Source organism: Physeter macrocephalus, chromosome 11 (assembly GCF_002837175.3).
Source record: "Physeter macrocephalus isolate SW-GA chromosome 11, ASM283717v5, whole genome shotgun sequence".
Taxonomy (NCBI): Eukaryota; Metazoa; Chordata; class Mammalia; order Artiodactyla; family Physeteridae; genus Physeter; species Physeter macrocephalus.
Genome location: NC_041224.1, coordinates 77,809,582 through 77,817,146, shown reverse-complemented (window position 1 = coordinate 77,817,146; position 7,565 = coordinate 77,809,582).

Below are 7,565 nucleotides of genomic sequence, written 5' to 3'. Positions count from 1 at the left end.
AAACAGTTATACTCCAATAAAGATGTTGAAAAAAAAAAAAAAAAAAAAATCTTTGAACTCTTCTGCAGAACTAAAACCCCCAACAAACAGAAGATATTAACTACTTGATGAAACATTCTTCATTCCAGAGGTCACAGTTTGCCCATCACCACCTGATGCCAGATGATCTCTGGATTTCAGTACAGCCGGCCCTGCCCACACCCTAATCCTTATCAGTAACCCTGCCTCTGGGCAATGAGGCAAGGTCCTTGTTCCTCCTGAAGGGATAAACATAATAATATCTTTAAGTTCTTCTGCAGGAAGTAAGGCCCCCACCGAGGTGGAGGCTAGTAACTTTAGGCTGAGCACAATATTTCTGGAGCACCACCCTGTTACCTCAACACCAACCAATCAGAAGAAAGTCACACACCCTGCAGCCCTCACCCCGAATTTTGCCTATTAAAAACTTCTCCCTGAAAACCATCTGAGAATTCAGGGTTACTGAGCCCAAGCCACCCATTCTTTTTTGCTTGGCCCTGCAGTAAAACTCTCTCTGCTGCAAACTCTGACGTTTCCATTTGTTTGGCCTCATTGTGCATTGGGCATAGGAATGTTACTTATGTTCAGTAACATAACTAGAAAAATAAAATAAACATAAAAAGATCACAGTGTATCTTACCTCTTACCCTGTATGTTTCACACCAGCCTGTGGACAGAAACAATACAGATCTGACCTGAAACATGAGAAAATTGCATAAGTACACATCATACTTCAGAGAATTCTAGTCCTGAGTATACTCACTGCATTTTTTAACACTGTTTCCTATATGTGGGCTTACAATTTTTTTATCAATGAAAATGTGAGTACTTTCTATTAAGTAGAAATGTCTGCAAGAGTTCTTGTCATTAGGCTGTGAAAATACACTTGGAAATAAGTGAAGAAATTTATTGCCAAAGCATATGATCTTTATTGGGATTTCGTCACTGAGTAATTCAAAGATTGATTATGTTTTGTCAGCGGTGGAGACAAAGTTTGAATCTGAAGTGAATAGAGGATTTCATTTTCCAACTCTACTGCTTACTTATCAGCTTTCATAGAGGAAATTTGCAAAATAATACTGAAAACATTGCTGTGCATCAGATTCTTTGTGATTGGGATGCTGACTCTCCACTTTTAAGTGCCCATAAAGATCACCTTTCACAGAGACCACAATAGAAGGGAGATGCAAATAAGGAAAAGAGGAAATAACTGGATTGTGTCTTTTTACCCTATGAATTGATTTCCTACTCCTACTTATCACAATGCTATGAAAGAATAGGAGCCAGAGATATTAGCTGAAACACAGAGAGGAAAAAACCTCATTTGCCAGCCTCTTTAGTAATGTTGAGGTTCTCATTCATTTTTCTCAAGTATTAAACTTTTAGTTTAATAAAATATCACAACTTGTAAACCACCTCCAACCCCATCTTCCAGCCCACCATAAAAATTCTTATAATAAACAGAGGGGATTTATTATCTCTCTCTCTTTCTCTCTTTCCCCCTCTCTCTCTCTTTCACACACACACACATACACACGTGCCCACACACGTACACACACCACACAGGAAGCAAATTATGTTGCATTGAATGTTATTTCCTGCCCTCCAGACTGGCTGGTAAAGAGGTTTTATCCACAAGGATATTAAAGAAATGTTTGAAATGAAGCTACTCTTGGCCAGTGGGATGGGGTGTGTTAACTATGCCAACTAAAGGTTGGCACTTGCCGTCTACCTCTATGAGGATTAAATCACAAGCTGCTGTGACTACTGACCTTCCACACGCCCCGAAAGGAGTTCAGGGTGGAGAGCAGGAATGAGGCACTGTGTCCTCTGGGAAAAACTGGCAGAACAGGCCTTCAGATAGTTAGATATTTTCAGGAAAGATTTTATGAGCCCAATTCTTGCATCTCCTCATATCTAGAAAAGCACTAAAATCTTTCATGGTTATGTCTGCTCCTCATGACTAACAGTAACCTTCATGAGACCAGTGAGAACCTTCTGCAGAAACTATGTGCTTGATTGCATTTACTCCCCCTTCACCAAAATCACATATATACTGCCCTTCCCCCCTACCTCTGTGGGGCAGTTTCTCAAAGCTACCTGAAATGCTGTCTCCTGGGCTATAGTCCTCATTTTGCTCCAAACAAAATTCAACTCACAACTCTCATATTGTGCTGTTTTTTTCAATCAACAACTGAGTCCATCTCTCTCATTTACAGTATTAGGTGTTTCTTCACTCTTAGAATCTGTAGAGTGTGTTGTATGTAAAGGGGCAGTTAGTTCTTGCCTCTTTTGTAATTACAACCTAATTAAATCTCTCCACAGAATGAACTAATGCCAAGGGAGGAAAACCTAAGTCTATCCTGAAGATGGAACAGGGAAGCATATTTTTCCATGAAAATGTTGCCCATCATTGAGATATGGAAGGACAAAAGAAGTATTAGACCTGTGAAGGGTGAGGAGAATTTTCAAGTCTGCCTTTGTCCCATACTATTACACTTCTCTGTCTTTCTCTCCCTCATTCTTGAAAAGTGCCATTCTAGGAACCTAAAGTTAGGGATGAAGGAAGGAGAAACCCAGTGTGTGGGTTGAGGAGAGCCCTATATTGTTTCTCCCAAAGGCCATTTGTAGTTTATTTCTAGAGAAGTCAAGTAGGTAAGACTCCTCTGGAATCTGCAGGAAGATGCTCTCTTTTATGAGTTTTGTGTCTCAGGGTATGATGGTGAGCTGTATGGACCTGTTAATACAAGGAATCCTACCACAATAGCATATGAAACCATTACACTGTTTCCTTGCTCCTTGAAACACTTATTGCTATGGACCTGTCATCCAAGGTCATTCTGGTTTCAGGGACAGAAGGCAAGTGCTCTGTTAGCCTACAGAGCAAAAATGAAGCATGAGGTGAAATTCCAATGATCCTGTATCCCGCCTAGAGTCCAGCAGGATGTAATTGTCCTCTGACATGGGGTTCACAGTCCAGGGTGTCTTATCTTTTAAATATTTAAATGCATGGTATTGAAACTGCACAACTCAGATGGGATTTGAACCCAGCCAAAGCTCATGTTGGGACTGCCTTTTAATTGAAATTCTCACCTGGTGTCAGGACTTAACTGAAGCCCAGGTTCTTTACGTCTTGTTGCAGAAATTATTCAGTGAGAGACAAAGTGATAGGTAAGTAGTGGATTTATTTAGAGAGATACACATTCCATAGACAGAATGCAGCCCATCTCAAAAGGTGAGAGTGGCCCCAAGGCATAGGGTCAGCTTGGAAAGTGAGAGTGGCCCCATAATATGGGGTGGTTAGTTTCTAATGGGCTCGGTAATTTCATAGGCTAATAAGTGGGAGGATTATTCCAACTATTTCAGGGGAAGGGGAGGGAATCTAAAGGAACTGGGCCACCACCCAGTTTTTGACCTTTTATGGTCAGCCTCAGAACTGTCATGACGTCTGTGGGTATGTCATTTAGCATGTTAATATATTACAATGAGTGTATAATGAGGTTTAAACTCTACTGAAAGTCGAATCTTCTGCCATCTTGGACCTAGTTGGTTCTAACCAGTTTATGTCATATCCTCAATGGCTGTGTCATTCTTTTAAGGTTGTGCACCCTGACCCCTTCACTCATATTTCAGTATGTGGTCTCCAGTTGTGCTCTTTCCCTGGGTACATAAATGTTAGGGCTGGGTATAGGAAAGCCCTTCATAAGCCCTTCTGACGCTGTTAGTCAGAACTAACAGTAATTAACTCTAAATCACAATTACTCATGGTCTCTGAATTGTCTGTAAGCCCATAATTTAAAAGCATATGTTTTTAGTAATTTTCCAAGATGTATATGCAAAGGGTGTACCTGTATCTGGATGAAAAACACATCTAAACTGTTGAGGTGGGCAACCCCAATTTAACTGATCTCCAGTTGAGTGTCTTTAATGAACCCCAACACTGTGAGGTGCATTTTAGCCACAGTTGTGTTATATGACAGTAATGGTTATGACAATGATGAATAATAATATAATATTATTATTGTTTTAAAACCGCTACCATTTCTTTAGCATTTATTAGGCTCAAGTTCTAAGGACTTTACACATGTTAACTCATTTAATCTTCACCACTACTGTCTAATATCAATATTATTCATCACCATTTTATAAAAGAGGACACATAAGCACAGAGAGGTAAAGGAACTCACCCAATATCACACAACTAAGAATTGTAGAGCAAAGATTCAACTGTAGACAATTTAACTCCAGAACACGAGCTCTTAACTTACTAGCTGCTGTCAAGTAAGAGTCTGAAGAGGTGAATCCCCCATTTAAAAACATCTGAGGAATTTTGAAATGTAACTCTAAACGACATCACCTAAGCTCAGTGTGGGTATACAGTCATAGGAAGAAAATAAATTTCAGCGAGCTGAGTCCTAGCAGTTCCTATCTAGATAATGTTTGGAAACATTGATCTCATGATGAAGCCATTCTATCAGTATTAGGTCAGGACTTTTATCCCATGAAAAAGAAAATTTAAGGAAATGGGAGGGCATGGTATAATCAACAGGGGAAATAGAGAAAAATAGATAATTTACTGGGAGATTGGGATCCCAGTTTGATGAAGGAATAAAGAACCACTGAGGCAAGGAATGTTTTGTTATTTTTAAATAGAGGCATCTTTGGAATAAAAGGTCTACAAACTGAAGCATAATATCAGAATCATTCCTTCTCTGTTCTCACCAATCAGGAAGCCGAAGCTAAAACATGGAAGGGAATGGCTGAAAAAGCCAAGCCAAATTAAGAATGAGCTCTCCGTTTTATATTCCCCTTGGCTCTTTAAAGGAGAACAGTGATGAAATTCTAGGGCACTGAAATCACACAGTCCCAGGTTCCCTCCCACCCCGGCTCTGTCACTGATTCTCTGACATGACCTTGGCAAGTTACTTTGACTCTGTAGCATGGGGGAGATCCTTACACCCAGCTCATGGTACTGTTTGATGATTAAATGAGCGAGATAATGCATACAAAGTGCTTGAGACAGAGTCTGGCACAGAGCAAGGATTCAGTAACCTTGGCTGACTCTGGGAGGGATGTACGACTCTCTTTAATCCCTTCCATCAGCTTCCTCAGCCTGTCCTTCCGTTCAACCTTCAACATGGGCACAGATTCAACCCTCCCACATCCCTTGCAAAATGACCATGACCATTTAAGCCACAGCATCTCCTGGTCACCTCCTAAATGGTCTCCTACTTCTTTCCTTGTCCCTTTCAGACAATTCTCAGCGCAGTCAACACATTCTGTTAAAATATATGAACATAGCAGTCTACTTCACTGCCCAAAATCTCCAGTTGTTTACCATCTACAAAGACTTTACAGCATGCCCCATCCATTGTCACCCCCTTCTTCCAACTTCAACTCCAACTCCCCATCCCACACCCAACAACGATTCTCTCCTTTACCAAACTCCAGTCAAGCTCCTCTGAGCCCTTTCTCAACCAGGCCTTGACTTTGGCCTATAAAGACTTGAACAAACACTAACATTGCTTCTAACAGCTCAAGGCCACACCTCCCTAAGATGACCCTAGCCCCCTTAAAGTGCCTGCCTGAGAAAACTCAGGGCTGCCAGAAGAACGTACTGTCTGTTCCAGCCAGCCCCTGAGGATAGGGCCCCTGTCTCCCTGCCTCTATGGGAGGCTAGGAACCTAACTTCCATAAGTGCCAGTTAGCAAGCCCAGATGGGTTTTATAGGGACCATCCCCTCTTCACCTTTTGTAATTTTTCACATCCTTGACTCCCCTGAGCCCCCACTTACCTCATCCCTACTCCCTCAATTTCCCTTTAAAATGCCCAGTCACCTCTGTCCAAATCAAAGTTGACTTCCGTTCATACTGGCCCCTTTTCCCCATTGCCATGGTATATTACTGATTTAGGTTTGTCCTTACAGTTTTAGCTGGTGTCCAGCTTCATTTATCTTTGACACCTACTCTCCTCCATTCACCCTGGGTACCAAATGTTCAACTCACCAAGCACAAGTGCTGTCTTAGGGCCTTTTCACCTGCTCTGCCCACTGGAAGACACCTCCTAGTCACAGCTGCATGGTTCCTGCCCTTCCTACCTCAGGGCTTTGCTCAGATGTCAACCTTGCCTAACACCCCCAGAAGTGCCTTTTCCCCTCCTTGCTTTATTTTCTCTCCCTATCCCTCACCAACACTGGGCACACTGTATGGACTTTATTTGTGTATTTTGTGTTTATCACCCCTCACTAGATTGCAGGCTCCCTGAGGACAAGGATCTAGCACACAGTAGGTCCTTAATAAATGTTTGTCAGATAAATAAATTAATAAGTATTAGCAATTGTTCCTTTGCAACAAATATTATTTTTGTTTTTTTTAAGAATAGTTGGGTTTTATTTTATTTACTTAAGCCCAGCCGCTCCACGGCATGTGGTATCTTCCCGGACCAGGGCACGAACCCGTGTCCCCTGCATCAGCAGGCAGACTCCCAACCACTGCGCCACCAGGGAAGCCCACAAATATTATTTTTAAATGGTAGTCAGTACTTAAGTGGCCAATAAAGCAATTTAGTCAAAATGGAATAAATCTGAAGTGAGGGCAAGAGAACAGCATATATGTTAATGAGGAAGGCATACCCATTGCCCTCAAGAATCTACTTAAAGGAACATCTGAGGGGGAGAAAAAGTAAAAAAAGACCATTGATGTCTGCATTAAGAGAAAAATTAATCCTGCACAATAATAACTACAATGGGCTTCAAAATATATCTGAAAATATTTTTCAACTGTTACTTTCACTTTAACCATGTTTTTCAAAGCAGCCATTCTGACAAACTGCTATTTTGCTGTATTTACGAGAGGTGATTTTACTCTCCTCTTCAGTCCCTAAAGTCCCAGAAAACAATGGTCATCACAATGACCTCAAGATTGGTGAAAAAAAATTCTGTCAACCGTTTAAGTTATTTAAACAAAGAATTAACTAAATGTCTCCTACAGCAGGAGTTATTTATTATTCGTTTTATGCTAGTTATCACAGCAGACTGCTCAGCACAAGTGAATAACGATCAGGAGTCAACATTCCCCACACCAGGAAGGCAGATGACCTGGACAGTGGAGACAAGAGCTCCTGTCCCAGACCAGGTATTTCCCTGTACAATTTGGAGATGAAATCAGGAACCAGGGTAACTGAGGGTGAATCTAACAGCACCTCTATTTTCTTATTCCAATCTAAGAAATTTCGCAAAGAAACGAACCTTCATGTCTGGACTGTCCCTCTGGCCTCAGGGATTAGTGACACACTCAGTGCATAAAGCCCGCAGTGCACTCACACCTCTGGGATTACACATCCGCTCGCCACCCCAGCCCAGACACTCTGGCACCACCTCTTTAATGCATGGGGGTGTTGTCAGGCATAATGACAAGCCATCTGAATAATGACACCCACGGTTGGTAGGGTGTAAATGAGACAGCCGCCTGCCCCATCGCACAATGCAGAAGTTGAGGCAAAACAGTCTTTTGAAGATACAGTCTCTGTCCTGTCATAAATCTCAGTGT